The 9529-nt window shown below is 49.3% G+C and overlaps 1 long non-coding RNA gene across 1 annotated transcript; it reads left to right on the top strand.

Moving 5' to 3' along the window:
• Nucleotides 1-782: 782 nt before the first annotated feature.
• On the top strand, nucleotides 783-2111 carry LOC146036653 (uncharacterized). The gene is made up of 6 exons (XR_014460900.1): nucleotides 783-879; nucleotides 1090-1159; nucleotides 1343-1441; nucleotides 1543-1615; nucleotides 1703-1817; nucleotides 1947-2111. It is a non-coding gene; the product is annotated as an uncharacterized LOC146036653 (long non-coding RNA).
• Nucleotides 2112-9529: the final 7418 nt, after the last annotated feature.

Genomic DNA, 9529 nt, shown 5'->3' with positions numbered 1-9529 from the left:
GTTGGAATTCCATATACAAGCAAATAAAGTCCACTTAACCTGTGAATTAATTAAGAATTCATAGGTTCACATTTAAATGTAGATGCGATAATGAATTAATTTATAAATAGTAAGCACTTAACATATATATAGTATCACAATATGCCGTTTTTCAGTATTATAGGTTAATTGTGTCACATCACTTTTGTCCACTTTAGAGCTATTAAATGGTAGCAGGGGCTATTTAGCTCCTCTAATAGGAATCCTAAGGACATTAAAGATCCCCTACTAGTAAACACGCCACTGGGAACCTTTAGAAAGGTTCCCAATCTATTCTCAGGAGTGCGCAGTAACCAGGAGCGCCGTATATCGGCACTTCCGGTCCGTTGGAACGCACTTCCGGTTGCGGTGGAACGCAAGCCGGAAGCGCTACTCACACACAGCGGCGAGGTAGTAATGCCGCTGTTTGTGAGGAATGGAGGGGCGATCCATTAAGTATAGATGGATCCCCCACTCCCCCACTGTACCACCAACCATATTAGGTCATTCACCTAATAAATAGAAGCCGCTTATAATCGGCTTAAAAACGGACTGACAGCCGCAAAGCAGGCTGGGTAGTCTACACCATTTTTTTCATTTTTTTCTTTTTTTCTTGCTTTTTCACCTTCACATTAAGGCCATTCACCTATAATAGTAATACTTAATGAACAGCACTATATATATATACTATTAATGATATAGGTTAGATAGTTATATTCTAGTTTTTTTAAGAACTATAATAATTCTTATTAAACCTATACAGGAAGTGATGTCACGCCAAAACACTATATATACCTAGGCCAGGGGATAGAGCTTTCTCATTCCCACTGAACCTGTACACTGGCACACATCTCCTAAAGGGTAAGTCACCTAAGATTGGTTGTATTCTGTGCCAAATTTTGCCTTTGTTCAACTATGCTCTATGGGATTAAGTACCTAAACATTCTGTATAGACAATGTTTTTATTATTATGGGCTGATATAACAAAGTCTAACCTTGCATATTTAACCAGCCCACATGGAGATTCTATGTGCAGGGATCTAAGAATTTTTATATATATTTTTTCACCAGACAGAGATAACCGTATAATCGATCAATTTGTGACTGCATACTGAATGCACCTATTCTCGAGTATACATTGGTATGTATCCCAAATCTATCATTGTTTGTTCACTGCCTGGTAACAACCCGTAGAATCATCTGGATAAGGCCCAGCTTAAATTATTAAGATCTAACTCTGTATACCCACTATTTGTCTAAATCATAAGTCCAATTAGTGGTGACACAGATTGCCAGCTGAACCCTAGCACTTCATTCCCCACAGATCTAAAGCGGCCCCTGAATGAGAGTGTCCACCAGACAGGGCTAATTGGAGCAACAACAACCGATATATCGAATGCTTATCCCTACGGCTCTTATATCTGTAGGTATACATTTAAATTAATCGATGTAGATTGATATTACCATACCTTCTCAACCAATATATTAGTCTGCAGTTAAATTATTCTGATAATTATTCAACAGTAATATCCCTATGAAGTGAACAGTTTGTGGGCGTATTAACAGGGAGAATACCCTTGAACCCTGAAATCCCAAGGTAATGGATACAGGTCTCAATAGAACTTTTTGCCTAATCTATGATATTATTGCATACTTATGTTACCTTCATTTACATTACCCACAGTTTTTAAACCTCTATACATAAACGGACCCTATTGAGTATATGTATCGAACTTTTTGAGAGATCAAATACCAGAGCAACGAAGCGCTTGTTCATCTGGACCAATGAAATATTGAGGGTATGAACATAGTAATAATGTATATATTAAATAAAAAAAAAAAAAAAAAAAAAAAAAAAAAATCCTTCCTCTTCAGTTAACTCCCACCATCAATATGCCCTTTAATGAAATAATATGTTTGTTTACCAGGTACCTTGGAAGTTATAAGACACCTTTTTAACCAAGAAAATAGTGGAAGTTGTCCCTATACTTTTAGGTACGTTTATAAACCACAAGTCAAGTTCAAATTCCCTCCAATCCTATTGGAAATGGCGTTTTTCTTCTTCATTGTTTTTTCCTCTTCTCATCACCTGTTCTTTTCCACCTATATGCTTAATAACTGATTGTAAAATGTTTCTTTGCCTACAATATTGTAAGAATCCTTTTTTTCCAACGAGTAAAGTCCATCCCATTTTTAAAATAATTGCTTTTTAAAGAATTTTTTTGAAAAAACTGTTATCAAATTATGAATATCTGTATGTTTGTATTTGTAGCGAACCCCTGATGAAGTCCCGTGTGGGGACGAAACGCGTTGGGATCGTCTATATTGCTATTGTGAAATACACCACTGAACTTTTTATGGTCTGATCAAACCACCATTATAGTGTGGAATCAGAGACATTTTAATAAATTTATACAAATCATTGGACTTTATTTGCTTGTATATGGAATTCCAACTAAAGGCTATATAGATCTAATCATCAAAGATCTCACTAAGGGGCGCCAGCCCACAACTGCTATCCATATCTTTCTTGTCCCCATCCAACAGGGGTCTATGTGAGTTTGGCAGCCCCCACAAAGAAACTACTAAAATCAGTGGCGCGATAAGAGAGTCTGCTCCCCATATATATATATATATATATATACAAAACACAGGTGGATATGCGCAAAGCAATACTTATAAATCAGTGAAACCCGTCTTCAGTTTGTAGTGCAGCTCACTCCTGAGAGGCTATGTCACGGCCTCAAATGGAACACATGTAACAAAAGAAAAGAGGAGCGCACAGGTGAGCAAGATTGAACAGCGTTTACTGAGAACAAAGTGCAGGCTCACATACATTAAGGAAAACAGCAGTCAGCATGAGAGGTAATCACCGTCAGCACACCAGTACATCGCACGGACTCCGGAGGACATCCAGAGGACCGGCAGAATGGAATTACCTCTCATGCTGACTGCTGTTTTCCTTAATGTATGTGAGCCTGCACTTTGTTCTCAGTAAACGCTGTTCAATCTTGCTCACCTGTGCGCTCCTCTTTTCTTTTGTTACATATATATATATATATATATATATAAAAGCTCCTGTTCCCTGGCGTCTTGAGAGGACACAGAAGGAAAACTGACAGCGGCACTCCAACGGATTTAGGAAAGAAATCACCAATTTATTGCAGTGACAAACGTGGCATTATACAGGCTTTATCAACGTTTCAAGGCACGGTGGCCTTTTCACCAGGATGCGCCCTAAAGTGCATAAAGTGCCAGTGTGGATAATAAAACAGAGCTTGATTGCCCTCTTAGCTTTTAAGTAGCTTTAGGGTAACGTGAAGCCTCCACGCTGCTCCGGCGTCGGTTGGTGCTGTTTCCGGGTTCCCAGGTTCAGCCCACTGGTGACGTGCAGCTGTCGCCTAGGTTAGCTAGGAAGCCAGTCCTCCGGTCTCTGCCAGGAGCGCGTCTCGGCTGTGAACATAAACAAATAAGACCAACATGAATGTTGGAAAAAAGTGTATACACTGCAAAACATGAAAAGATTAATGTAATGCCAGCAATAGGCATGGAATGGGTTAAACATCCAAGGCTGTGTGTGTGTGACCCTTGGGAACCATGTGACTCAGGGATCCAATAAGGTAGCTGGGTTTGTCAGAGTTAGCTGAGCATTAGGCCAGAAAAGGGAGGAGTCTTCCTCTCTTTCCTGCTGAGTTTAGGTGAGTGGCTGCGTTTACTTGAGCTCCCCAGCATTAGTGTGATTTTAGCCTGTATTCCTTTGCCAGCATGTCCAGGTCCCCTGTGTCTCCCTCACTGCACCCTCGGCATGCTGCGCGTCCCCCCGCCCACTTTGCTGATGGGGACGGTCAGCCTGACACGCTGGATTCCCCTGCGGGTCCGGCGCTGGCAATGGCAGCGTCGCCGCCCGTCTCGCGGCGTGGGTCGGAGGGTGTTGCGGCTGCCGGTCCTGGCCCTAGGGATGTGGCGGCGTTTGCGGTAGGCTCGAGGCCTGCTTGCGGACGGCGAGCGGCCGCGCCGTGTGTGACGTCATTGGGTCGCGGCGGGCGAGGCGCCGCCGCACAGCGCAGTTCCCGGGCCACCGTTAGTGCTCTCCACGGGGTGGCTAGGGGGGGATCCCCTGACGCTGCCTCAGTGGGAGAGTCCCCAGTGTCTGCGCGCACTTCCGGAAGGAGGGTGCGCCCTGCTGGCGGTGCCGTGCGGGTGGGTCTGCTGGGTAGCGGGGTGCGGTGGGTGGCAGGCAGTACCTGGGGCTGGCTAGGGATTCCCCCCGCGTGACGCCGCTGACATGGTACCCACTGTCTCGCGCAGCGGCGCCCGTAGCCGCCTGAGGGCTGGCGTGGGGAGGCACATTGAGGAGTCTGGGCGTAGTAGTGCCTCCAGCCAAAGGGGTTGCTCTGGGTCCAGCTCTGAATCGGGGCGGGGCTCCAGGGCTGGGGACACGGATGCGGCCTTTGATCCCACGGTGCTCTCCGCTGCCCTTTCTTCGGTGGCGGGTGCGCTGGCTCCTTTGGTGCGGGCCATGCCACGGGGTGCCAGGAGGTCAGGCACAAGGGGTAGCAGGTCTACTAGCGCCACTGCAAGGGCCTCGAGGGAGTTCTCCCAGCTCACAAGGGCTTTCTATGCCATGGGGGATGCCGTGTCTGTTATAGACGGGGGGTCGACCCCTAGGGGTAGTGCCCCTGGTCCCTCTCCCAGGGTGGCGAGGTCACGGGGTCCGAATCGCCGGTCCTCTGGCCCTTGCTCCCCCCAGCCTGCTGTTGAGGACGATCTTGATGACGATATGGAGTCAGATTTCCCCGGGTCAGGGGAGTTCGATGATGACAGTGATGACATGGTCGACGACGATGATGCAGATGACGACACGTGGGCCGCTCAGCCAGAGTCGTCAGGTGAGGCCTCGGATGAGGTTGGCGGGGATTCTGATTTTGGGGGTTTCTCAGGGAGTGACCAGGGTACCCATTCCACCTCTTCCTCTTCGGCTGGTGGGTCTGACCCCGGTAGTACGGCTAGGGCTCTTAAGCGGGCTGCTAAATATGCCAAAAAGGCAGTGGGCCGCCTGGCGCAGGGGGGCTAAGCGCAAGAAGAAGGCCACAATGTCGCGCAGGGAGAGGAAGAGGAGGAATCTTTCCGGTGTGGTCCACTGTGACTACACGGCCGTGTTGAGAGGTCTTCGGGAAAGTTGTAGGGTGAAAATAGAAAAGGGAGATTTTGTGGATATCTTTAGCCTTACTGAAGAGACCAAAAAGGCCTTCAAGGAGGCTACAGGAAAGGGCGGAGTCGGATCTGAGGCTTACCGCGCTTATGATAATTGGTTAGCGGGGTTCTGTGTGTTCGCGGCCTGCTACCTTGAAAGCAGGCCAGAAGAGCACATAAATGTGATCCGGTATATCCACATGGTACTTACGACGAGCAGTTCCGGTGCAAGCAGGATTGCTTGCACATTCTGGACCTCGGGTGCAAGGACGTGGAGGTCTGGATGGAGGTTGTCAGGGTGCACTTGAGTGCGGCGGAGGGCACCGCCCCAGCCACCTCGGCCGGGGTGGTCCCTTCTGCCCCCACCAGGGCGCCGGCGGAAACTCCCCAGGGGCGGCGTGCCGCTTCAGGTACAAGGGCGCCAGGGACAGGACAGGCGAAGGGGAAGTGCTACGCGTACAATAACTCTTCCTGCCAGTTGGGCCGACGTTGCAGGTTTAAGCACATTTGCATTAACTGCTCTGGGAAGAACCCGGCCTCCAATTGCCGGGTTCGCCCCAAAGTCAGCAGCCGGGGGACCGGCTCGCTAGGGCACTTACTCCGGTCAGGGTGGAGGCGATGGAGGCCTGGCTTCACCATTACCCTGATAGGGAGGTGGCGAATTTCTTATGGTTGGGTTTCAAGTATGGTTTTCAGTTGCCTGTTCAGGGCGAGGTTAAAGGGGGTTCCTTTAGAAACCTCCAGTCTGCACGCTCTCTCCCCTCCGTTTTGAGGGAAAAGGTGGACAAGGAGATCCAATTGGGGCGTATGGCTGGGCCTTTTGCCCATCCCCCAGTTGAAGGGCTGATCATTTCCTAAGAAGGCCCAAGGGAAGTTCTGATTGATTCTGTTTTACCCTGCTGGTTTCTCTGTTAATGATGCCATTCCTGAGGTTTGCTGCTCCATGGCCTACCAGTCATTTGACGATGCCCTGGGCATGGTACGGTCTTTTGGTTCGGGGGCACTTATGGCTAAGATAGATGTTGAGTCTGCGTTTAGACTGCTTCCGCTGCACCCCAATGCTTTCAGGTACATGGGCTTCCGCAAAGGGGAAGAGTATTTCATCGACAAGTGTTTGCCGATGGGGTTTTCAGTATCCTGTGCGTTTTTTGAGAGGTTCAGTACATTTCTGCATTGGTGTGTAGACAAATCGGCAGGTGGTGGCGGCATCGCCCATTACCTGGATGATTTTCTTTGCATAGGGCCGGCTGGCTCTGATCGTTGTGTTTTTCTCCTGTCCACCATTCGTTCTCTTTTTCCGTTCCGATTGCGGAAGAGAAAACGGAGGGCCCGGTCACGTGCCTTTCCTTTCTGGGGATACAGATTGACACTGAGCGGGGGCTTTGTTCCCTCCCTCAGGATAAGGTCGTGAAGCTGGGTGAGGCCATTGAATCTTGCCGCCAGGCCCGAAAGGTAGCCCTTTGACAGGCCCAATCGTTGTTGGGCCAGTTGAATTTTGCGTGCAAGGTTATTCCTATGGGACGGCTGTTCTGTAGGAAGTTGGAACGGGCCACTGCGGGGGTAGCCAGGGCGCATCACCTTGTCCGCCTGTCCAGCGAGATCAGGCGCGATCTGGAGGTGTGGGCCTCTTTTCTACAGGACTTTAACGGTGTGTGGATCTGGCTGGCCCCCGTAGTCGACAATTCCCAGCTGCAGCTGTACACTGATGCGGCCGGGTCCACAGGTTTTGGTTGCTTCCTGGCTGGTAGTTGGTGCGCTGCTGCTTGGCCCCCTGATTTGACGCGGGACTGACCAGGGACTTGCTGTTGCTCGAGTTGTTCCCCATTATGGTTTCCATGGAGATCTGGGGTCCTCGCCTAGCTAACCGGAGTCTCCTTTTTTGGTGCGATAATCTGGGTGCAGTACATGCAATTAACAATCAGAGGGCCAAATCGCTTGTTGTGTTGCACGTGTTGAGTCATCTGTTTCTCCAATGTTTGCGCTTTAACATTATGTTTAGGGCGTGCCACGTCCCTGGGGTTGACAACGAGGTGGCTGACGCACTCTCCCGCTTCCAGTGGCAGCGTTTCAGGGACTTGGCCCCTGACGCTGACTTTGTCGGGGTACCCTGCCCCTCTTCTGTTTGGCAGGTGATCCTCCTCGGATTGGAGGGGTTAGCCGAGTCCTCATTGGCCCCTGCCACACTTAAGTCCTATCGGCAGGCCTGGACTGAGTGGGAAGAGTTCTCTTGAGGGGCTGCGCGTACAGGTAGGTGGGGGTGCAGACTTTTTTTGTCCTTTTTGTGATATCTGTTTAGCATCGGCAGATCCAGGGCAGTGGCTGCGCGCTATCTAGCAAGGATATAATTTTTTGCTAGACTAAAGTAACGATTTTACCAAGGGCTTTGTGGTCTCCAGGGCGATGAAGGGTTGGTCCCGTGTGTGAAGGAATTGCATTGGCGATAAGTGAATTGTGACATCCTCTACTCCACAGTAATTAATGTACATTTTAGCCCTATTGTTCCCTATGTATGTCTGTATTTCCCAGGACTTTATTCATGTAAGCATTATACCATTGATGCCATTTGCCCGTGCCCTGACAGGAAAAGGGTTATCATAAACTGTCCTCCCAAAAGGCAATCTCCACAGGGGGTGATCCAATTACCCTGCTATTTTGCTGCTATTTACAGGAAAGAGATAGCAGAGGAACCATCTCCACAGGGGGGTTTACAATTCTTTGTAAACCTCTGGGCTCTAGCAGACTTTGTGGAACCAGACACAGCAGGGGTTGGGAGCAGCAGTTGGACAACTGTGGATTGAAGGTGGGATATACCTTATGCTTGAATCCACCAATCAGGAAATTGGGCAACCCCACAGATGATGCGATCACCGTGGGAATTTGAAATGTTTTAAAAAGTGTTTTTTGGTCAGACCAGCGAGAGCTGAAGGAGAAGAGAGGAGGAAGGAGGTTAGTCGCAGTCTTAAGGTTCAGAGGTATGCTCTACCTGTGTCTTGTGGAACGCCTCATCCTCGCTTCTGTGGAGTTGCCAGTGTTTTGTGGACTTATACAGTTTTCTGCTATCACAGCTGTGTGGACAAGTGATAGTTTGCCCTGTGGAACTGATCTGGGACTGTGACTATACAAGGACTGTCTGTTTGGGCCTGCTACCTGAATATCTTTCTACTCTGCAATTTACCTTTGCCACTGTTTATTGTCTATTTGTGCGTGCTGTGGAAAATAAACCATTCTTCTGGTTTCATCTGCTCGGTGTCTGAGTGATTGAGGAATTCGTACCCTCACATTTGGCGGCAGCAGCGGGACCACTCAGACACCAACCTTCGAGCAACGAGTCATAAACACCTCAGGGAATGGATCCAGCACCACTATGCTACCGATACAGCAAAAAGGATCAACTGCAGGATCTGTGCCGTACGAGGCAGATTGAGTTTGAGGCATTGGACACCAGAGCAGCATTAATGGCAAAGCTGGCAGCTCTGGGACAAGGAGCCTCAGTTTTGGGAGCTGCATTGGGGTTGCAGTCCTCTATACCCACTACGGCAGCATCAGTAAGCCAGGTGGCCAGGCTGAGATATAATGACATCCCACCTTTTGATGATGCCGGTTCGGATATTGATACCCATTTGCAGATGTTTGAATCTGTTATGACTTTGCATGGAATTGAGGCAGCAGAGTGGCCTCGATTTCTGTTCCCCAGTCTGAGAGGAAGGGCTCTGGAAGCATTCCATGCCCTGAGCCCAGAGCAGGTGCTGGTATATGAGGAGGTATGAAGTGTCCTGCTTGCTAGATATGCGGTGACTGCTGAATCATACCGTGTGAAGTTTCGCACCATAACCCGAAAAGGCGATTCTTCATTTACAGAGTTTAATAACCTGTTGCGGAGGAACTGTGATAAGTGGCTGTCCGTGAAGCAGGCCCTTACTGTAAAAGATATTAAAAATGCTTTTATCTTGGAGCAGCTGCTGAACAAGATGCCTCTTGAGATCAGAGAATGGGTAGCAGATCGGACCCCTACCACCCCCGAGAAAGCGGCACAACTAGCGGACGAGTTCACAGCTAACAGGCCTCGGTGGAGAGGGACCAACATCGAGGAAAAGACTAATCTCCGACGGGCCCAGCCAGATCGGGATCTACCGGCGGCCCCCCAACGCCCAGCTCCACAGCCCCCCAACCCCCGGCCTTGGGGACCCGAGCTACCAGGAGCCCGTCGCTGCTACAACTGTGACAAGGTGGGTCATGTCCGCCGAGATTGCCCCCGGGGAAGAGGACCATTTCCAGGTGCCCGACATGCCTTGCCTCGAGTAGCTGTGTGCCAGGAACC

This window comes from Crinia signifera, chromosome 9 (genome assembly GCF_055691185.1).
Source record: "Crinia signifera chromosome 9, ASM5569118v1, whole genome shotgun sequence".
Taxonomy (NCBI): domain Eukaryota; kingdom Metazoa; phylum Chordata; class Amphibia; order Anura; family Myobatrachidae; genus Crinia; species Crinia signifera.
The sequence above is the reverse complement of the archived record's forward strand: the minus strand, read 5'-3'. Positions and strand labels throughout refer to the sequence as shown.